Genomic DNA, 25,406 nt, shown 5'->3' on the forward strand with positions numbered 1-25,406 from the left:
TCAGCGGTTAGCAAGATCCTTCGCTACAAACAAACAGACATCATTCTACTTTGTATTATAGATGATTGGTTAATTGGTTAGCAATGGGTTAACTTTTCAACCAATATATTTAAAATACAAAAAAAAAAAAATCTAATATTTTTGATAGTATCTAAGCAAAGGAAAATTAATAAAATAAATCAATGAAAGAACTAGGAAGAACATAATAATTGTTTGGTTAATAAACAATTCCATTAAAAAAAAATTTGGCACATTTTTGTTTTTTCCCTCATAAATTTCCGTGCAATTGTTTTTCTTTACGGGAAAAATATTATCATTTTTTAAAGCGAAGCTGTTCTATAATTATGGTCGATTTTCCTATCCATTTCAAACTATGCGTGATGATTCTTATAATAGTTGGGAAAGATTATAGCCTCTACCAGAAAATCTATACATCCATTTAAAACATTCCTATTTTTAACTTTTTTAGCAACAACTTTTTGTATGATAAAATTATCCTATTAATCTGAATTTACTTTTGCAACAAATTTATGTTCTGACACTTCAAGAGTTTTTGTTCATTTGTCCTTCCTTCTGATTTTAGAGCTTTGCTTTTATGAATGTTGTCCTCCTTGTTTGTATTACTTTGTGGCGATTTTAAAATGTATTATTATTGAAAAATAACAACTTAAACAAGAACCTTAATGGTCATACCACGCATAGAATAGAAAAAAAATTATTAAAATGTAATAGATAATAATATTCTTGTAAGGAAGGACCAGTGCAGAAGATATAGGGGATTATAAGGGATAAGACAATGGACGATTAATTGATGTACATCCTCTGATATAATAAACTGCAAATTTAAACCTTGTTTAGAATCATATCATTAGAAAGAGGACAATGGATTGTAAATTATACTGGTCCCCAAAGTTTTATAACTATAAAATACCATTGATTGACTTAAATCTACATAAGTAGGAACTTTGTTCATTATCATTGGGGATTTACATCAACTTATCGTCCATTGTCTTACCCCTTAAGATGCCTAGATATTTTCAAGTGACAATTTCCAACCTTGATCTGTGGTAAGGGGAGAAAATTTACTTTGTTTATCATCATTGGGGATATACATCAGTTTATCCTTCATTGTCTTATCCCTTTAGATCCCTGGATATTTTAAAGTGACAATTTCCAACCTTGATCTGTGGTAAGTGGAGAAAATTTACATGAGGGGTAACTTTGTTTAACATCATTGAGGGATATTCAACAACTTATCCTTCATTGTCTTATCCCTTTAGATGCCTGGATATTTTCAAGTGACAATAATTCCCAACCTTGATCTGTGGTAAGGGGAGCAAATTTACAAAAGGGGTAACTTTGTTTAACGTCATTGGGGATATACAACAATTTATCCTTCATTGTCTTATCCCTTTAGATCCCTGGATATTTTCAAGTGACAATTCCCAACCTTGATCTGTGGTAAGGGGAGAAAATTTACATAAGGGGTAACTTTGTTTATCATCATTGGGGATGTACAACAACTTATCCTCCATTATCTTATCCCTTAAGGTCCCTGAATATTTTCAAGTGACAATTCCCAACCTTGATCTGTGGTGAGGGGAGAAAATTTACTTTGTTTATCATCATTGGGGATATACAACAATTTATCCTCCATTGTCTTATCCCTTTAGATGCCTGGACATTTTCAAGTGACAATTTCCAACCTTGATCTGTGCTAAGGGGAACAAATTTACATAAGGGGTAACTTTGTTTATCATCATTGGGGATATACATCAATTTATCATCCGTTGTCTTATCCCTTTAGATCCCTGGATATTTTCAAGTGACAATTTCCAACCTTGATCTGTGGTAAGGGGAGAAAATTTACATAAGGGGTAACTTTGTTTATCATCATTGGGGATATATATCAACTTATCCTCCAATGTCTTATCCCTTTAGGTCCCTGGATATTTTCAAGTGACAATTCCCAACCTTGATCTGTGGCAAGGGGAGAAAATTTACATAAGGGGTAACTTTGTTTATCATCATTGGGGATATACAACAACTTATCGTCCATTGTCTTATCCCTTTAGATCCCTGGATATTTTTAAGTGACAATTTCCAACCTTGATCTGTGGTAAGGGGAGCAAATTTAAACCAAATGGATATATATTATACGTGGATATATTGACAGGGGAAAATTTGTTGTCAATTTAGGTTGCTAATATGGACCTCATTTATTGGTCAGTTCGTTCATCTAGTAGAAGAGGATGAAATTGAGTAAAGAGGATGGATGGGGGGGGGGGGTAGCCAGCTGTGAGTATCACTTTATTAGAGTACATGAAAATCTGGTGCAACATCCAAGTAATAATATATCGAATTCTAAGTCCTAACAAGCACAATCATTAAAGTTGGGGAGTTGTACTTCATGTATATGCTTTTGGTTTTACATTATGTTTAACGTACATTTTTAAGTATGCTTTAAACTAGGAGCTTGCAAAAGCAAGGCTTACAACTAGAGATCTAAAGGCAGTGGCCGTTAAACTTATGTACATCCATACAGCCTATTGTCCCCCCTTTCTCTCTGGTAAATGGTTTAATTCTTGTCTAATTTTATAAGGTACACAAACACTCTGTACAAGAATTAACATTACCATCGTTACAACCTAACTTGGTCCTAACCAAAGACCTAATCTCTCATTTAACCCCATTAATAGGACACTCCATGAAAACTAGATATCTTAAGGGGGTTGACAATAAATTAACATTTATCCCCAATGATAATAAACAAACTTCCCCTTCTGGATGAAAATTACCCAAAGTCTTTGAACTAACGAATAAGATATTACGGTTATAAAAGTCCTTAGAATACAACAATAATACATAGTAATTGCTTCATTTAATTTAATTTTTCCTTAACAGCTCTGTATTAAATTTTTAGAAAATCTTTATATTTATCGCAGGCACGTTTTATGCTATTTTTTTACTTTTTACGACCAAAGGACACTATTAATCTTTAAATTGTGAAGGATACAATTTAAAGATACCGAGTACCCATTTAACCCTAACAAGTCCCCTTCTAAGAAGTCCTACCATAAATGGTTAGAACTTAGAGACCGCTACGATAATTTGAAGTCAAGTACAATATTATTATTCATAAATAACAAAAAAAGGAATTATTTTGTATCTTGATTTAATTATTTTATTAGGTATCTAGTTTTCGTTCATGACTTTTCGAGCGTGTTCTATAAAGCATTTGGTGCTTTCCCTAAAAGTGAATTCGAGCACTATTCCCCCTTCCTAATTTTTTAAATAAGGGGCGAAGATATATTTTTTTCCTCTTATGCCTAAATCCTGCGGGTTCATAAACATTGGGTACCCAATTTAACCTAACTTAAATTGGCCTAAAGAAATTAACAAATAAACAATAAAACTAAGCCCCCACTCAATTATTTATTTTTTTTAAAAAAAGAGGGGGTTTAACTTCCCCCCTTATCTTGACCCCCGCGGATACCCTACTTCCGTGGGTTCTTAGCCCTGTGGGGCTTTCAAAAACTCTTTTTATTTAGACACTTACCTAAAATAAAAAAAAATAAGGTTTAATAACAAACAAAAATTATGAATTTGTTTAATTTTACAAAATAAAAACAGAAATATCAATCATTTTCCTCTTTATGTTAAAAAAAAACAATTGTTTTAATACCCAGTGTCGACAGAAGCAACGCATTTTTTCCAAATTTAAATTTTTTAAATTGTAAATTTACGTCAGGATTACTAAATAGACAAATGCAAATATTTCTGTAAAACACACATTTTGTTACATTTAGAAACATATTAAAAAGCTATGATTGTTATTTCTCGCATCGTATCGTATTATAAACACTATTCCGCGGATATAAAATGTACAATTATAAGATAAAAAGCAGATTTTTTTAGCCCTTAGATGCCAAACGCACGGGATAAAAAAACTGGTTTTTATCTTATGATTGTACATTTTTATATTCGTAGAAAACTGGAAATTCTATATTAAAACACCTAGGTATAAAAGTGATAAATATCGGTATTTTGACGGTCAAAAAAAGGCTTATGATTTGTATTCCAATAATTATCTATTCGTTTGTCCAATTGTTTACTTTCTTAAGCTTCGCTTTTATGGATGTTGCAATCCTTTATTTAAACCACGTTATTGCTTCGCTAATTATGGATATAATTCACTTTGTTTCAACATATGTTTATTGTTTAAAGTATAAATGCATTCAATTTCAGGGATCTAAAGGGATAAGACAATGGTGGATAAATTGATTACTTCTTCTATTGATTAATATTATTGGTTGAAAAGTTGAAATTGAACGACCAATCAATATTCGGAAAAGGTACCCAAAGTTTGAGATCCAACAGATAAGATTTTTAAATCTTTGGGAACCAGTGTAATTTACAGCCCAATGTCCCCTCCCTGCTTCCATGATTCAATTCAATCTGTGGGAATTTAATTAGGGAAAAATTATTGCATTTCATTAAATCAAATTCTATTATTTTCAAGTTCTATTTTACCCAGGAAGGGAGGGGAAATTGGACCAAAAACTATATCGGTTAAATCTACAGAAGGGGTACTTTAGTTTATGTACGTAAATTTATCACCCATTGTCTTATCCCTTAAGATACCTAAACTTTCTTCCACATTTAATTTTAGTATTCTTTAGTCGGAAAATTATTATTAAATGTAATTGCAATTATATTTGAAAGTCCAAACATTCTTTAAAATGGCTCCGCTACTAATGAGATCTAAATAAATCCTTCGAAAAAAAACAAGGATGACAACAACCATAAAGCTTGGAGCAAGTACAAGGATTGACCGACTTTTAAATGCAGAAAAGCTTCGCTTTCAAAAATAAAAGGCAACATTATGAAATAATTGAAATAAGAAAAAACACTCCTATGTATAATTCTATATCAAATTTAAGCAAAGTCATTCCTTTTTAACATTTCTAAAAGCGCAGCCTTTATACATTTAGAATCAGCATGTACGTACGTCCCTCCAGCTACAATTTCAAAATGCAACTCTATAATCATTAACAGAAAGTCAATTTTTGCTATTTTGACACTAACTTTCAACTTGATATATTTATCAAATTGTCTCGATTTTTCATTAGTGATTCAAAGGACGATTTAGAATAATGAAAATGCGAAGCTTCCTTATTATCAAGTCTATGCGTATATTAGAAGTTTGTCCTCATCCATATAAATGGATAAGACAATGGCCGATAAATTTATGTACATCCCCAATGATTACACTAAGTGGACGAAACGCTTGAACACTAACTTATTGAACCAAAATATTCAAATTCAATAAAAGTCCTCAAAGTTTTTAAGATTCTAATGCTGTCAACCTTGTTGCTTTGAAGAAAAAAATACACTTAGTCATTTACTTAGATACAGTAACTCTTTTTACTATTTTATATTCAAGTAATTTTATTAAAGTATATGAAAGCATTTTTCCAGTATTGCTTCGAAACCGATTAATATCCGGTTATCAGCCATGTTTTACAATCATGTAACATCGTATAACAGACAATTTTCTGCAAATAAAAATAAAAAATCTTAAAATTAATAATTATTCGGGTTTTAAACTTTTTTTTAAATTTTACTATCCGCGGAAAGCAGCCTCTGTGATACGATAAATGATTTTTTATTATCAAAATAATTTTAACATTTTTCAGGTATAAGAAAGCATTTCTATGCAATTGTACAGACAATAAAAAATAATAATAAAAAAAGTAGACAAGGATGACAACATACTTAAAATGCGAAGCATTAAAACATAAAACAATTTACTAAAATGACAAGAAAGGACGGACGAACATATTGACCATTGGAATCTTAACAAGAAGTTTTAGACATCTATCTTTAATTCCAGCTCATTAAACCATAATAATATAAATTCTACTGGTGGCTGCACTCTAGCCTAAAAGGGCCAGTAAAATAGCCTAAAACTATCCTAGCTTAACATCTAAAAAGTATAAAAAAAGCGAAAACAGTCTCCTAAAAGACATTTTGAAAGACAGAAGGACATTCTAAATTATAAAGTATATTAATCTATTAAAACAGAAAAAATCGCCCAAAGAAAAGTTTTAAATTGTGCTAATTTTTAAATATAAAATAAACGTGTCACACGGTTAAACAAAATCGAAGATATAATTATGGATTAACTTTGCTACTTTCCATATGCAAATTCTTGCATTAACAAGGACAATACTGTCAATTTAGCAGAGCCACAACATTACAAGAAAATTAATTTTGTCTGTATCTATAACTATTGTTAAAAACTTGATTTTAGTTTATGATTATCTCATAGTTGAGTTTAAATATATTCAAATTAAGGTATTACTTGTATATAGGACGTACATAAAGTTCCAAATGATAGAGTGGCTACGCTACTAAAAATTGTAAGTTTGCATATATGCAAATAATCAGGGATCTTAAGGGATAAGACAATGAACAAAAATTAATCAACACACCGTAAGACAACGTAAAATGAAATAATCGGTAGAAAAGTTTGAACACTGAAGGTTTCTACAACACAAAAACTGTAAGGCAACGAATTAAAGATTGTTTTATAAAACTTTGGGTACCATCATAATTTCTTGTCTATTGTACCCTCCCTCCCTGCAAATAATGAATTGAAAGTCCCTCTTGGCACATGGTTATGGGAATGCCATTCTTTTTAGAGGTAAAACATGTTCAAAATTTTCAATTAAATCTACACTTAAGTACCTTTTTATTATTGTTCAAAAAGACTGTATAAAATCTGACAAAATTTATAAAATTGAGCTTTTTAAGGAAGCTCTCTCGTGGCATTTGGTGAAATTTAAATTCAAAACCATTATAAAATAATATTTATTATGCTATATTCAGTAATGTCCAAACTTTTAAAAATAATCTTAAGCTATAGGAGGGTTACTTTTGTTTTTAATCATTGGGGAATGGGATGTAATCATGTAAATCAAATCAACGTTCATTGTCTTATTCCTTAATATCCCTGGACATACTTTATACTTGATATACGTACAATTGAAATAATTTAAACCTACAGAAGGGGTAAATTTGTTTATCATCATCAAGGGTTCCATTGTCTTATCCCTTAAGATCCCTGAAATACTGTAAACTTGATGCACGTACAAAGCTTAGGGAAAGCTAGAAAGGATCTAAAGGTTCAATGGTATATAAATTGATATAAATCCCCAATAATACACAAATTTATCCCTTTTGTAGATAACAATTAGTGGTTGATACGCTTGGACACTCAACTTAATGAAACAGCACTCAATTTTAAATAAAAAGTCGCCAAAGTTGTTAAGCCAACGAATAATAAAACGCTATCATAAAACTTTTGGGACTACTAGTGTAATAAACAACCCAATGTCCCCTCCCTCTCAGCTTTATACTTGATGTACGTACAAAGCTTAGGGAAAGCTAGACAGTAGACATAGACATGTGGGCGCTGCTATAATATCTAATCTTTTGGTGATTTTCCTTCTTTGTGCCTATGGAGCACCGCCCCCCCCCCCAAAGCCCCCCCCCCCTTCTAAACTTAAAAATAAATTCCAAATAGAGAGGGGGTCTGAGCTCAACTAGGCACATTGAGGGAAAATGCCAATATTTTCCTTAAACATATCATGAAATCAATTTAAACAGATTATTTTGTATATTGCTTTAATATTTGATATAGTCTAAATGTTACATAAATGTGTTCATTTTAAATGATGGAAACCTATGTTGCCTCAAAAATTTCCACCAATTGAAATAACAGTACTTTCAAAATTAATCTACGGCGCTAGCATCAAGGGGCTCTGTATTCAAAGGGGGCAGAAAGTGGCTAGAAAAATAGCCGAAAAACATCCCAAGACTTAAAAATCTGAAACCCATTACAGGACCTAGGTGAAGCTAACCTTAAATAGAGAACACAATCGGTTCAGTAGTTACTGAGACATAAGCTTCTGACAAAAACCTTTACTACTTTATATAATAGGAGGATGTCTCATTAAGTTTATTGATATTGTATAATTAGAAAGTATGTTCTTAAAAACAGGAAGGAAGGAGACATTGAACTGTAAATTACGCTGGTTTCAATGTTTAGTAGTGTACTTGAAATTAAAAATCTCAGAATGGTAAGGGATACACCATGAACGATAAATATATAAATACATTGATTGATTGATTGATTGATTAGCCATAGTCTCTTAGGGTTTGGACCTAAGTAGTCATGGAGTAGGCTGAGACACTTTTGTATAGCCACTAGGACTATCAAGCTCCACGTTCAAGCACATTATGACTTGACCCGCTATCTCATGAGAGCTACTCATTATTACCTCACCCTCGCCGAGTATGGCAGGTGTCCCAAATTAAGTCACCGTAATGAATGACGCTCTCCGCAGAGAAGCTTGGGATAAGGGTAGTACTGATATTATGTACTTGACTATTAAGTATCCAAACTTACTCAATAATTCCCTTCTTACACAACCAGGGGAAGTTGCGTGAATGTATTCAACTGAGAAATTCGAGTTGCCACATGGGAACTAGAACTCGAACTCTCATCACCGTAACTCAGTGCGTTACCACTGAGCTACGACGCCCCTTATATACATCCAAATTGTTGGTAAAAGAAAATTATCCCTATTGTAGATGAAAATATTGGTTGATTAGTTTGGACGCAACCAGATTGTTACCATCAAAGTTTTAGAGCCAGCAAATTAGATTTGTAGTGATTATAAAACTTTGGAAACTAGTATAATTATCAATCCAATTCCAATGTCACCTCCATCTCTGAGGGTGATTAATTGTAATTGATAATTATACTTTCTATAACGTCTCAATATTTATGACCAGAACAAGAGGTGCGTGCACTGACATTTGTCATGGGTTGTTCCCCTCCCTCCCTGTACGCAATTAATTGTATTTGTTAATTATACTTTCTATAACGTCTCAATATTATATGACCAGAACAAGAGGTGCGTGCACAGACATTTGTCATGGGTTGTTCCCCTCCCTCCCTGTACGCAATTAATTGTAATTGTTAATTATACTTATTCAATATTATACGACCAGAACGAGAGGTGCGTGCTCAGACGTATAAAGTGATAAGATAACAGACGATAAATTTATGTATATTACCTCTTCTGTAGATTGTAATTAGTGGTTGAAACGATTGGACATTAAATTTAATGAACCATCCAATCACAATTCATTAAAAGTCCCCAAAGTTGTTAAGCCAATGAATAGGAAAACGTTAGCATAAAACATTAATGATTAGTGTAATGTCCCCTCCCTTCTGGGTTGTTAGACTTGAAAGGATGAGACAATTGGGAAGGCCGTTCTTTAAAATTAAATTCTTAGGGGGGTGAAACACCCCCCCACCTTCACGCCTCTGACCAATACAGAAACATATTTAAAGGGAAAGTTTAATTGTGGTGAAATTTTATATATTGTGGGGGCAAGTTTATATTAAACTTGTAAATTTGGTAATAAAAGGATTTGTGGAATAAGGAAAGTTCAATAAAAAGACTTTATTGTTAAAATTGACAGGGAGGGAGGGAGAGGACATTGGACTGTGAATTACACTGGTACCCAAAGTTTTATAACAATGTACTTTTCTTTCTTTAGAATGTAACTTAATATATTCTATGGTAGTATTTTTTATCATCATGTGGGTATGTATTTCAAATAATCGTCCATTGTCTTATCCCTTATTAGGTCACTAAAATTAATCTATTCTTTACCATTATCTTTTTTATTTCTATTTAATTTCATTAATTTAGCTATGTTATAATTTAGTTTTAAATAGATACATTTAAAATTAGAGGCAATGCAATTTTTTTCTTAGATAAAATATCCCTTCCTTGTGACGTGACTAACAATAAAAGTAAGCAATAATTATCCTGTAGAAGGATTCACTTGACGTAATAAGCAAGGATTTTAAGAGATAAGACAATGGACGATAAATTGATGTACAACTCAATGATTTAACAAAATTTACCCTTCTGTAGATTAAAATTATTGGTTGAAAGGCTTGAAACCAACTGATCAATATTTAATAAAAGTACCCAAAGTTTTTGAGCCATGGTTATAAAACTTTGGGTACCAAAATCTAATAAAAGTAACCAAATTTTTTTGACAAATTGTTTCTATCCCTGCATCCTTGCACAATAAGAAAGTTTTCTGCTGCTTAAGTACCAGAAAATTTCAAAAGAAGGTGTATCAACTATTTTTTTTATAGCTAGCCGGTTCTTTTAGTAAGTAGTAGATGTAAAATTTTTCATAGAATTCAGATATGCAATCGGTTTTTTTGTAGACCTCTTATTTTTTAAGTAATTTAAGTTTAAAAAAAAAAAAATTAAGTCGATTTTAAGGTACTAAAATGCAACAAAAAAAAGAAAGAAAATGGTCATTATGAACAAAAATAGTAAGATCTTTAATTTGACACCTTACTTTTTCAATTCTGTCAGGTAATTATTGAAAAAATCGATTTTTTTAAACCCACGAGAATAAAAACTTTGAACTTAATTTTATTATTTCACAAATAAAAAAATATGGGTTCATATATACCATTAGAATCAGAAAAATATTACGAATCCATTGTAAGCAAAATTGAAAAAAAAAGTTTACAATATAGTATATAAACTACAATAAAAGGAATTATATGAAAATATCATATTATGTTGTACAGGCAACGTCTTAATTCTTCAATTGAGTATAAAAATGGGAAGGGGGTAAAGAGGGGGTAAAAAAGGGAAAACAATAGTGTTGTCTGAACAAAAAAAATAATTGGCCATTTCTGTAATTTTTTAATTTTTTAATTTTTTTCAATTTTGCTTACAATGGATTCGTAATATTTTTCTGATTCTAATGGTATATATGAACCCATGTTTTTTATGTCTGTTTGAGAAAATATTTAGGTCTAAAGTTTTTATTATACCGAGGTTAAAAAAATAGATTTTTTCAATAATTACTCAACAGAATTTTAAAAGTAAGGTGTCAAATTAAAGATCTTACTATTTTTGTTCTTACTGACCATTTTCTTCTTTTATTTTGTTGCGTTTTAGTACCTTAAAACCGACTTAATTATTTTTTTAAAAAACTTAAATTACTTAAAAAATAAGAGGTCTACAAAAAAACCGATTGCATATTTGAATTCTATGAAAAATTTTACATCTACTACTTACTAAAAGAACCGGCTAGCTATAAAAAAAAAAGTTGATACAACTTCTTTTCAATTTATTATGTTCATTTGTTCAGCTATAATTAGAATTAGGAATTAATGTGTGAATTAAGAAGGGAGAGTGGGGACAATGGGTTGTTTATTACACTGATTCCCAAAGTTTTATAATAACGTTTCCTTAGTCGTCAGCTTAACAAATTTGGGGTCTTATGGCAATTTTGATTGATTGATTAATTAAGTTGAGTGTTCAAACGTTTCAACCACTAATTTTAATCAACTGAAGGGGTAAATTTATGTATCATCATTTGGGTTGTACACCATTTTAATAAAAATTAATGCAATAGATTTAATATTTAGGCGAGCAGATTACTTCTTTCAGGAAGGACTACCCTTTTTTTGGAGAAATTACTTTTTATATTTAGTTCAGATTGAACATTTCAAAATAAAAAAAATTCTCTATGGTTTTGGTTTAGAAAGAGAAATTAAAGACTTAATAAAAAAATAATTATCACTCTTCTATAAGAAGGATAATTATGTCCATAAGAAGCGCAGCAAGGAAAAAAGAACAGTAAACCACAATAAGTTTTCCAGTACGGTATCGAAACCGATTAATAACCACTGGATTAGAACCGGTCCTCAGGTATACTGAAAACACATATATAGCATCGTATTATAGACAGCTTTCCAAGAATATTAAAACAAATATCATAAAATTTATACCAGTTTTGTTATCCCGGACCTTAAAAACCTCGGTCCTAACAAAATTGGTTTTAATCTGATATTTTTTCATTTTAATATCCACTAAAAGCTGTATAATGATGCTATAAATAACTATTCTAGATGTTTTCAAATTCGCCAATAAAAAAGAAGAAAATAACGTACAAACAGACCACTAAGTATAGAGCAGCTTCGCTGACACAATAATAAATTATTATCAAGCAAATGCTGTTATTATTTCTTACTCAAATTTTCTCCAAATTATCGAGGTGTAAAACCCATTTAGAAGACCGTTTAATCCCAGGAATCTAAAGGAATAAGACCATGGTCGATAAATTGATATACATCCCTAATGTTGATACACAAATTTATCCCTCTCTGTAGATTACAATTAGTGGTTGAAACGTTCGAACACTTAATGAACCAACCAATCAAAAGTCAATAAAAGTCGGCAAAGTAATTGAGCCAATGATTAAGAAAACGTTTTTGTAAAACTTTAGGGACTAGTGTAATAAACAGCCCAATGTCCCCGTCCTCCCTGGTCTAATCTAGTTATAACAGTTGCTCAAAGAAATTAACGCGTCATACTGTACAATAACAGGATATATGTAATAATCAGGGGATATTAGACTGTTAATCAAATCTTGTTCACCTTCTGTCATTCGTGGGCCCTAATTTATTTGGGGCTCATTTATGAGAGATCTGTAAAAAGTGAAAGTGTTTATATTTTTTCACCCATTATTTTGAACCGAATAAGGGGTTATTTGTTTTAAATAATTGAGAGGGGAGGGGTCATAACCCAGTTTTAATTTCTTTACAACAATTCAATGTAAAATAAAATTAAAATATTTAAACATTTCTTTTCTGTTTGTTTTTTTTAACAAGCTATAAAAAAAAAGAATTATTACTTCAGCACAAATGCCCTATCTTATTTACTATAAAAATTATCAAATTACATCGGTACTCAAAGTATTATGAACACCTCCCTCCATCTTTATTTGTCTTTACATACTAGCAGTGTTCAAATTTTTCTACCAATAATTTTCATCTAAAAAAGAGGTTATTTTGTTTATCATAATCAGGGATTAACATCTCTTTATCCTCCATTGTCTTATCCCTTAAGATCCCTGTATTCCCAACTTGAAAATGGATTTAAAATTTAATTACATTACAGGTGTTTTGAAGAAAAGTTTAATTGGTGGCAATTATCAATAAACTATTTCACATATGGTCTTCAAAAATAACAAGGATTAAAAAAATCATATGTAACGTAACTTTAACTACAGAATAAAAGTAACCTTAAGGATCTTAGGGGATAAGACAATGGACGATGAATTGAAGTATATCCTTAATGATGAAATTACTTAATTATTACTCAAGTTTAGGAATTGATACTTTAAACCAACCAATCAAGAAAGTTGACAAAGTTTGTAAGCCAACCAATGAGAGAATGTGCTTGTAAAACGTTGGTTACCAATATAATTTACACTCTAATGTCTTCTCCTTTACTAGGTTAAACTCATAGATATGTATAGAAAACTAGCATTACATAAAAATGTATGTAGTGTAGATACAGAGTGAGGGAAGCTAAGGTTTAAAGCACAAACATCTTCATGGAGATATTTAAACATAGCATACAGACTTACTTAACGACTGAGTAAGGGATAGTAGGTTTTATAGAACAAATTGAACTATTTTAATCCTTTGAAAATATTCATATCTATATCATACATATTTAGTTAATAGTAATCTAACAGATATATGTAATTTATGTAAGCACCTGTCGTTCTCTATTTTAACTAGTAGCGAAGCAACTCTATCTGTCACAATGTTTGGAGTGCTGGCAATGTAATTTTCTCAGGTGTTAGTAAAGATAGGCTTTTGATTTATTTTTGGGGATTCTCCTGGCTTAAGAGGAACTGAACTATAAAAATGCGTCTATTCTGTTTCTTTTCCTATGCTTGTCGCCCAAGGGATGTTGTCATCCTTGTTTTTTAGATACAGTGTACACAATTAACTGATTAACTAGAAACAAAATTTCAAATTAAATAATAAATATACAGACCTTTTAAAAAAATAATTCAAGACTATTTAAAACAAAGATAGAGGGGATGTTATTGTTTATTACACTAGTCCCCAAAGTTTTAAAATAACGTTTTCTTATTGGTTGGCTTAACAACTTGGGGGCTTTTACTAAATTTTGATTGATTAATTAATTAAGTTGAGTGTTAAAACGTTTCAACCGCTAATCTTAATCTACAGAAGGGGTAGTATTGTGTGTCATTATCAATTTATCGGTCATTGTCTCACCCCTTTAGATCCATGATTTGAAAAGGCTCATAAGTTTTTAAGTTTCTAAAATTATTTCAAATTGATTACTTCCTCTTTTTGAAGCCATTACAAATGGTTTTATTCTTAGTAGACGACATTTAATGCATTGCAACAAAGAAAAGAGCTTTCTAAAAGTAAATTAAGGGAAAAAAAGGGCTAATTCGAACATTTTTTTAACATTTTTAATGAGTTTTGATTGTTTGATATAAAGCAGCAGTATCCAAACTTGTCATTTATTAATTTAAAACTACAGATAAGGTAATTTTTCGACTATTATTTGGGATATATACCTTTTTATCTTCCATTGTCTTATCCCTTAGGATCCCTGGGCTTAAAATGACAGTATAAAATAGAGTTAATTATAACAAAATATTTATTAACTTACTTGGAATAAAAAAAGGAATAAGACAATGGCCGATATATATATTATATATGTACATTCCCAATGATGATACACAAAATTACCCCTTATGTAAATAGATTACTAAATAAACACATTAATCAAATTCAATTAAAGTCCCCACAAGTGTAAAACCAACGAATAAGGAAAAGTTATTATAAAACTTTGGGGACTAGTGCAATAAACAGGCCAATGTCCCCTTCCTCCTTGGAAAGAACAAACCTAATTTTAGAGTAGCTGCTCCACTAACAAAGAAATTTAAAGCTCTTGAAACACAATGACAAATTGTTTTATAAAACTTTTTCGTACAATAAGAGTTGAAGAAAAACGCATGGAGGGAGGGGACATTGGACTATAATTTACACTAGTATCCAAACTTTTATAACCACGTTCATTGTTCATTAGTTTTAAAACTTTGGGTGCTTTTAATGAATTTTGTTTAAACTTTTCGACTAACTAATTAATCTACAAAAAGGTAATTTTGTTTATCATCATTGGGAATGTCTATCAGTTTATCATCCATTGTCTTATCCCTTCGGATCCCTGAAGAAACTACACCATATGGTGGAACAGACAGACAAATAAAAATGAAAGCAAATGGCTACAATCAATTTTATAGAGTAGGTAATTCCAGTTTTTTTTTAAAGCCATGATTTTAAAATAATGTTTTTTATTGATTTTAATACAGTTGTCCGTGGAAAATAAAATACAAATATTTGGACCCACAGGGGGCCAACAAAAAAGGGACTAAAACTATACCTTTTACTCTCTAAAATCATACTAGACATAAGTTAATTACTCTTAAAAGTACAATGATTTTAAATTTTTACTTAAATAAAGCTGTACTTTCAAGATATTATGTAAGAATTATTATCTTTGGATAATATACCCCTAAATTATAATTTCTAACAAGGATGACATCTTATCTAATACGCGCATTTTGATGCGCCCCTTGCATCAATCAACTTTGTAATCAAATGGATTAAAAAGGGATAGAAATAGTCCAAAACCATCCAAATACTTAAAGTATTAAAATAAAATAGCCTAAAACCATCACAATACCTTTTTGAACAAACCCTAAAATTGAGAACAATATTGGTTCAATAGTTATTGAGATCTTAAGCTTTAGACAAAAAAAAAACTATTACTACTTTCATGATATATAAAATAAAGAAAGTTTGATCAAACATTCATAATAATGTCTTTATGAGAAATTTAAGAAGAACTGACAAACGGACATTGTTTATAAAACATCAATGCTTCCTAACACGAAAGATGCTAAGTGGTATTTTACAAATGAAATCACACGATTCTTACCGTTAAATTGGTTTCAATTTTAGGCCCACTTGTGGAAAAGCATAAATTTTTTTCAGAATATTTTTAATTTTCACTTTTTTTTTATATATATTCACATGTTATTATAACTAATTTTAAATATATGTTGTTTAAATGGTTTTTATTATAAATAAATGTTATAAGCTGAAGAAAAATGGTTTTAGGTCTGATGTCAGCTGTAGTAAGTATATGTGATCACTAGAGCCTAGATTCTAGAATTCCATTATATTGTGTGTGTGTGTGTGTTTCGGCCTGTGTATGTGCGTGTCTGCCTGTGTGTATGTGTGACTGCCTGTTACTGCCTGTGTGTGTGTGCGTGTGTGTGTATGGTTCTGTATACTGCGGTGTTTACACCCCCCCTCCCCCGGCACCTGTACAAGCAAGGGGGGGAGGGGGGTAAAATGGGAGTGGGGAGAAATTACAGCCACCTGTTAAAGGGAAGTGGGGGATGGAAAAAACCTTTTTAAGGGGGAAGAAAAAGCGAGTAGTGCTTTGATGATTTTGGAAGTGAGAGAGATCAGTCTATTAATTAATATTTTTAGCCTAAAAAGAATTTAACTGCAAAAACTTAGGAATCTTAAAGGATAAGACAATTAATTAACTAACATCAATTATGAAAAATTAAATTACCATTTTTGTAGATAAAAATTATTGTTGAAATAGTTTTGACACTACTCCAGATTTGATAACAATACCCAAAGTTTAAAAGCAAATATATTATGGTATATCATAGAAAACTTATATTTCCTTCTAAATTTTCTTTGGTATTTTCTTAATTTTTATTTTATTTCTAGAACATTAAAGTTGTCTAATAGACCGAGTTTGAAGCCATAATATTCTTGTGCCTTAGATCTGTGTGTGTGTGCGTGTGTGTGAGTACAGGTAAGATGAACGCCGCACAGACAGACAGACAGACGGACGAATGATACCTGACTTCACCGGGAAGCATATAAACTAACAAATTATTTTTGCGTAACACATTTGAAAGCAATACATATATCATTACTTTGAAGTTGCGCCAGATTTATATGTACCTTAATAAAGTAATACTCGCAGCTGGCTAAAATAATGATAACCCCATCCACCCCATTTACTTCATTCCCTCCCATCCTTCTACATGAACAACTGACCATTAATGAGTTCCATGTTAGCAATAAATATAAGGCATATTTTTTTGTTGTAATAGTTATTTACTAAAACTAGTATTGATTTATGATTCGTGGAAAATTGTCTGTAATAAAATGATATGCATGATTTTTCAGTATGACTGAGAACCGTTTCTAATTATGCGGATATTAATCGGTTTCGAAGCCATACTGGCAATAAAATTATAATTGAATGCTACTATTGTTGCTAAAATATTTTGTTAGTTGAATTAAAGAAACACCCCAAATGCCTGTAAAACGCCTGGGAAAAAGAGCAATGAAATGGGAAGGCGAAATTCTGAAAGATAGAGGGGGGGGGGGGGCGGTATACGGGAAATAAAAGAACCGTCAAATAGATATCAACAATAATAATAATAACAAAATTATTTACCTACATCAAAAGAATGTTTTGTTTTTGTTTGGTAATACACCAAATATGTGAAGCATAAACAAGCATCCCTTTTGATTGTAGAACATTTGTCTAAAAGTTCTAACTGTGCATGATAATTAGTTCCGTCAGTTTTCGGCCAAGACATTCCCTTCTTCTCTAACATTAATGTTCTCCTTAACTGTGAAGCATCTTAGTTCCTTGGAAGATTTAAAACTCTTTAGGGAGACGGGAGGGTACCATACCCCCTCCCAAGAGAAACGCCCCTAGAAACAATAACTCCTCACCAAAGATTTTAAAAACTTTTTCTTTTTAAAATTTAAATTAATAATGGAGGGCCCACCAACCTCTAGGGACGTAACTGCTAGTGAAAAAATCTTGTATAGAAATACTGGGTTATTGAATGTTGTTTTGCGCTTCTAACACTTGCCCCATTCATGAAACTATCCCATTTGCCAACAACTGCCTTAAAAATGTGTTCTCATTGTAAAAATTAAAGTGTCAGATTGCAACTAAATATATTTAGGACTCCAATTCATTTTTAAAGCCTTAAACAAGGACAGTCATATTATAGAAAGCAGTATGTTTTGTCTAAGATCTCTCTAACTACTGACTATATAAAGTTCTTAAATGAAAGCAAGCTTCTCATGGCTCCTGGATGATTCAAGGCTATTTTATTTCAATAAAGGTAATTGAATGGTTTAAGCCTTTTTTCTCCTCCTTTAAATTCAGGGCCCCTAGGTTCTGGGGACAAAGCCACTAATTATGTTAGCTCAAAAGAAACAATGATAAAAGCATTTATTTTAAAAAAATATTGATCCTCAGTGAAAAATAAGGTTTTTGTATACCCCAATAAAAAAAGACACTTAAATGAACAATCCAACACCCTGATAGACAAATATTTATTTCTCGTATCGTATTATAAACGGCTTTCCGCGGATATAGAATGTACAATTATAAGATTGAAACTAGTTTTTTTAGCCCCGTGGTGCCGAAGGCACCGGCTAAAAAAACTAGTTTTAATCTTATGATTGTACATTTCTATATTCGTAGAAAACTGAATATAATACGATGCTAGACATAGTTTTTTTGTATTCATGAGAACCGGTTTTTATCCACCGGATTGAAATGAATACGAGAAAATGTTTTATAGAGTAGCTGTGTCTCTAAAAATAAGGAGAAGTAAAAATCATAAAATAATAAAACTCAAATTCTTTTCCTCACACTTGTTTAAATCATAAAAAAATTAAGGACTTGCTAATGGACTGAAACATTTGTTTAATAGCTATAGGACTTTAAATGAGGTCATTAAAACAATATATTTGAAAATAGATAATTTCAAATATTGTAGGACAAAATTCTTTGATTGAAAGATCTTTCTCAGAACTAAGCATTTTAATATGTTACACCTATTTGTAGGCCAAGGCATTCACACCTAGTTTTCATATTATCTACCTAAACTTATTAAGATAAAAGATAAAATATTTTTTAAGATTACTGTAACAATAAATTTTAAAAAGCACTTTGATAGCAAAACATTTTACTCGGAAATGTTAACCAAGCGTTATTCAAGGTTAAGACCTGTTTAGAGGCTAAGACATTCTCCCTAACTCTACCTATTCATGTTTACATTATACTGTATTTAAACTTCTACATTATCAAAAAAATATATATATATATATTTTTTCTAAAAATTGAAAAATAATTCCAACATGCAATAGATAGATAGTACCTTATCATAAAGCAATATCAATAGGTTGACATCAAAGCATAACATGTCAAAAAAGCAACTACCCAATATTTTGACAGTTGTCAAATTGCCAGGGACCTCATATACTTAGCAACCAAAGAAACTAAGTTGATAACCAATATTTGCCTATGAGAATCTTCATATCATCAAAATATAACCTGTCAAAAGTGACATCATCTCAATAATTTGCTGGATTTATTTAAATTTACACTTTTTTTTGGTTAATTGAAGGATAAAAATTAAGTTTTCTGTGTGTATTGGAATGGATTTTAAATGTCTATCTGTTTAATGTAGGGGCAATGAACTGAAGATTGTGTGTGTGTGTGTGTGTGTGGTGTGTGTGTGGAACTAGAAATCTGCTGGTCTTATGGCAGTGTGCAGAATATTACAGGGAGGGAGGGGACAATGGACTTTTTATAACACTAGTCCCCAAAGTTTTATAATAACGTTTTCTTATTCATTTGCTAATAACTTTGGGCACTTTTACTGAATATATATATTATTTAGTTGAGATATATATATTTAGAAATATAAACATTTCAACTACTAGTTGTTACCTACGGAAGGGGTAATTTAGTGTATCATCATTGAAGATATAAATCAATTTATCGGCCATTGCCTTATCCTTTTAGATCACTGTTAATATTCATAGAATTGGGGATAAGGCAATGTCAAATAAATTTTATTTATTAAACAAGGATATAGGTTTAAAATTAACAAATTTTCAGCTGTTGTTAAACAGAATCTTGCTAATATGGACCTCATTTTTTGGTCAGATTGTTCATGCAGTAAGAGGGGTGATAAGTTAAAGGGGGCGTATCTTTAGTTAGCCAGCTGCGAGCATTACTTTATCAGAGTGCATGAAAATCAGGTGCAACATCCAGGTAATAATATATCGATTATCCTACTTTAAAAGGCACTTTACAAAAGATAAACATCAAAATTTTATGCAGATTTTAAGTAACCTAGCATTTAGAAGCCATGTATTCGAAAGGATAGAAAAGGCAAAAAAATAACCTAAAACCATCTCAGTTCCTTAGTAGGCTATCATAAAATGGAGCACTCAATCAATTCAGTAGAAAACGAAATCTTAAGCTACGGCAGAAAAAAAAACCTTACTTCTATACAAAAGAACACTTTACAGCACATGCAGAAAATAGCCTAAATCCTTCCAAAAAATCTAAAAAAATAATAACATAAAATACAAAGAAAATCTTCCTTACGTTAATTCTATATTATGTAGTTAAAATTTTTACCGCAAGGTGTCTCTTTGCATTTTATTAAACTTATAATTTACATGCGTAACTGTTCAGTTGTTTATAGATAATATGATTCTAATTTTAAAATATTATTATGTTTATTCTAAAAATTATAAAAAAATATTTAACGAGATATTACAAAAAGAACTTTTTAAACCTAAAATTTAAACAACAAATTATTTTAAGCATGACAAACCTAGCAGTTGTAATACTAGCTTTAACCCTATTTTCTTTATTAAATTTTATGTGGGGTAATTCCCCTATTATTAATCACTTATATTCTTAACAATGGACTATCTTCACGTCGTCGCTATTCCACTAGATTAAAGGGAAAAGCGAGGAAAGCTTAGAAAATAGCCAAAAACCTCACCGATAAATTTATGTGGTATTAACAATTAGGACCATTAATTTCCGAGATCTTTCACTTCAGACAAAAAAAAAAGTTTTACTACTTTAAATAATAGACTAGGGGCTTCATATTCGAAGGGATATGGAAGGCATAAAAATTGCGTAAAACCATACCCAGACTAATGCTTTAAAATAAAATAGCCTAAAACCACCTCAGGGCCTTTAAGAAACTTCATTGTAAAGGAGATCCATATCTGTTTAGCGGTTAGCGAGATCCTTTACTTCAGACAAAAAGCTTACTACTTTAAATAATAGGATGATGCTATATTGTTTTGCATGTTAGTTATTCTTGTTTAAAACTAAATTATAAGTTTGTGGAACTAAATAATCGATTGTTTTTTGAACTGGGGGGTGATTCTTTGAAGGATCAGGTACAAGGTTAACTTGTAAGAAAAATCTTTATGAAATATGAATTAAGACTCAAAGATTTTAGAAATTTTAAATATTTTTTTCTTATTTTATAAGCATTAAAATCTTCTGTTAAAAGCGAAGCTTTTTTTTAAATTAGGGTTGTACGTTCGAAGCTCTTTACATTAAATTAGGAATGTTAGAATTGTCCTATCTATTTTAAACTTTGTATGATGATTCCTGTAACTATAAAGTACAATTTAGAAAGCGTAGTAACTCTAAAACCGTTACTAGAAAGTCGGTACGTCCATTTCAAACACATAAATCATAAACTTTTTTGTTTGATATAATTTTCCTACTTGCCGATGATTCCTGGGACAACAAACTACAATATTTTAACCGAAGCTTTCATGGATGTTGTCATCATTGATTTAAATATTTAAAACCCAATATTTTTGGCCCTACCCTAAAAAGATTAATACTTCGCAAACCCTTTTAATGATAAATAATATATCTGTGGGCTGAAGAAACCATTTGGATTCAGGGATCTAAAGGGATAAGACAATGAACTATAAATAAATCTACATCCTCAATGATATTAACCAAACAGGGATCTAAAGGGATAAGACAATGGAAGCTAAATTTATGAACATCCCCATTCATCCCAATTATGTTGCACAAAATTACCACTTCTGTATAGTTATAACGAATGAAAAAAACATTATTTAAAAACTTTGGGTACCAGTGTAGTTATTAGTACATTGTCCCCTCCCTCCTTGATTCCCACAACTTCATACTCAATTTGTTGATATCATGAAAATTTTTCGTCTAAACAGCAGGGATCTTAAGGAATAAGACAATGGAAGCTAAATTGATGTTATCCACAATTTTAAGTAACAAAATTACCCCTTTCCCTATATCAAGATTATCGGTTGAAAAGTATTGACAGTGATAGGTAACAACCTACCGTTATTTATAAAAAGTACCCAAAATTATGCATATTATATATTCCATGCAATGTCCCCTCCCTCCATGACCAACACAAACAATTTTGGTGTACAGATATATCCTAATTATAGGAAGGCTTAGCTTATCACAAAAAATGTAAATAATGACACGGATCTAAAGGGATAAGACAATGGCTGATAAATTAATGTTCATTGTTGTTCATCCCTTATTATGATAAACAAATTTATCCCTTAAATAGATTACAACTAGTGGTTAAAACGTTTGGACACTTAACTTAATACATTGACCAATCAAACTTCAATAAAAGTTCCAAATGTATTTAAACCAACGAATAAAATAATTTTATCAGAAAACTTTGGGGACTAGTGTAATAAAGAGTCCAATGTACCCTTCCTCCCTGAAATGGTCCAATTTTCTCCCAAGATCATGCAGTGGGAAAGTTTGGAATTAAAGTCGTGATAAAATCATATTAACAAAATGCAAATATATTTTTTGGGCCTTTTTCCTGAATATTTAATTTATGTGCCTGCGCCGTTAGCAGATAAGAAGGTAAATGCAATGGCCTTTAAATTGATGTATATCTCCAATGATGATACACATAATTATCCCTTATACAGATTATAATTAGTAGTTGAAACGTTTAAACCTTTTGGTGAAAAACCACTTGTGTAATCTTTTCAAAATGTTTATCTAGTTGCTGCGCTACCAATATATATATCGTTCTTGTTGTAATGAGTTTATCAAACAAAATGTCAATGCACTCAAAAAACCTAAAAAGCAAACAAGGAGTACAGGGTTAGTACATTGGACTATAAATTAATCTTTTAAAAATATTGAATGCATAACGTTTAATTGCATATTTATGGCGAAAAAAGGGTTGTTAATTAACTTAATCGCCATTGTCCTCTCCTTCCCTGAAAAGCTCAGATTAAGTGGCTAGAGAGAGTGGGGACAATGGCTTTCTTTTGTTTGGAGTTAGTAGCGAAGCTACTAAGCACTTATTTTTTCTTGGAATATTTGACGATACATGATCAAAAAAAATATTAAGTTTTTTGTATGTTAGTTATTTTAGGAAGCTTCACATTGTTCCCGGGGTGCTTTTAAGTCATTTATTTCTAAGTATAAGCTTTGAGATGGTTTTAGGCTATTTTAATACATATAAATGCTTACATTTTCTTCTCTCTCTTTTAGCATTTAGCATCTGATTTTATAGTTTCTCCGCAATTTTCAAATGTTAAGATCCTTGTTTGTATATAGAAATAGGTAACTAAATATCTTTAGATATTCGTTTTTTTAATTGCTGCGCTACTTTGAATATAACCTCTCTTGTTTATGTATAGATGGCTAAATATCTTTACAGATATTCCAATTTTGGAAATTGTCAGACACAGAGAAATGACACCCAATCTTACCAATGGAGGCAGTGAATTTACAAGTTATATAGAGGAATACTGTAACTTATATAGCTATTCTCTATATATCAGACACAGAAAAAGGGCGTAATGAATTTACACCTTACATAGAGTAAAACTGCAAATGAATATTCAGTATCGTAGTTACTCTATAATTATGGTATTATCTGAAATCTATACCCAATATAACCTAACCTAACTTTAGCTAAGGTATTCAGCAAACCAACAAAAAACACCTACCTCGCCCAAAGATAAATGGAGTATGGGAGCTATTAAGCCATCAAGGTAATTTCAGTAAAAGGGTCGCTGATTCTCCAAAATATCTAATATCTCTATTGTTCAGCCCACACATAAAATATAATTTCAAACACTAACCCTTGTTAGGTGATTACAATAACTTTTAAGGCGCGAAGCTACTCAATATATTCTATGTATAATACGCCCCTTGAGAGAAGATTTGATGGGGGAGGAGGGGGGGAGGGGAGGGAGAGGTTGTTGCTTCATAAGACCTACACTCACAAGACTTAATGTAACATAAGACCCACACTCATAAGACCTAATTTGACATAAGACCTAATGTAACATAAGACCTACACTCATAAGACCTAATATGACATAAGACCTACACTCTTGAGACCTAATGTGACATAAGACCTACACTCATAAAACCTAATATGACATAAGACCTACTCTCTTGAGACCTAATGTGACATAAGACCTACACTCATAAGACCTAATATGAAATAAGACCTACACACAGACTAGGGGGTGGAGATTTGGTCTTGGACCTATAAGCAGCTTAACTGTAAATGAACCATATCGATACACTATTGGCTAAAGAGATCCTTTGGTTCACACAGAAAGATAAATAGACATCCTGTTACTTAATTTTATAAAAATTTTACTTGATCAAACTAAGATTATTCCTGTCTTGTCTATCCATATGATTTGCTGTTTGTTTTTGTCCAATTATCTTTGTTTAGCATCGTAAACCATTAGTACAAAAAGGGATTATTATTATTCCGACCTTTGTTATATTGATTTATGTTTGCAATAATGTATCCTTTTCCGTAAAGTTCCGAGCGAGTAAAGAACATCCCCCGCCCCCTTTATATTAGAATAAATTAAAAAGAATTAATAGTGGGAATGTTATTTTTATTTGTTCCTAATACCTGTGTACGTGGGAGGGCATAGCTCTGCAAAGCTACCTTGTAACCAATATAACCTAATCCAACATTGAGTTAGGTAAAACACAAACCCCTTATTTTCAATTTTTTTTGGAATAAAGGATAGGAGGGGGGGTTCTGTACTCGGGGAAAACCCCTAATATATTTTAAGGTATAGTTCGAGGTAAAATAATTTTTCTCTAGATTAAATAGCCCTACCTCAGTACATTACTTTGCCTCTTTTTATCTCAAATAATTGCCAAGGCGTTTGTCTTGCTAATGTTTATGTGGTTGGTTTTTATTAGGGATCTTAAGGGATAAGACAATGGACAATTATGATAAACAAAATTAACCCATATGGAGATAAAATTATTGGTTTAAAACTATTGAAACCTCTAATTTTATCCAACCAATCAAATACCTTAACAAATATGAGAACATCTTTAAAAAACTTTGAGTGTAAGTTCAATTAACAGTCTGTTGTCATCTCCCTACCTGAATTTTTAGGCTTCTGGAATGCACTTTATAGAATGAAATGCATAAAATAAAAGTTGTTAATTCAAATAAAAAGGAAAACTGAACTA

General features: G+C 31.1%; 1 protein-coding gene across 6 annotated transcripts in view; it reads right to left on the bottom strand.

Annotated features, from left to right (window-relative positions):
* The window catches only part of fus (epithelial splicing regulatory protein fusilli), a 103,035-nt gene that overhangs the window by 75,152 nt on the left and 2,477 nt on the right, over window positions 1–25,406 (bottom strand). Inside the window, exon 1 of one of the 6 annotated variants that reach the window (XM_080165243.1) lies at window positions 15,960–16,177. The exons of 4 other annotated variants lie outside the window; for them this stretch is intronic. The gene's annotated coding sequence lies outside the window, so the exon portion shown is untranslated. Of the gene's footprint in view, window positions 1–15,959; window positions 16,178–25,406 lie in introns of those variants that run through there. One more of the 6 variants, XM_080165242.1, reaches the window with a different exon arrangement.

The sequence above is a fragment of the Acartia tonsa genome, chromosome 6 (assembly GCF_053477335.1).
Source record: "Acartia tonsa isolate MP-2025a chromosome 6, ASM5347733v1, whole genome shotgun sequence".
Lineage (NCBI taxonomy): Eukaryota > Metazoa > Arthropoda > Copepoda > Calanoida > Acartiidae > Acartia > Acartia tonsa.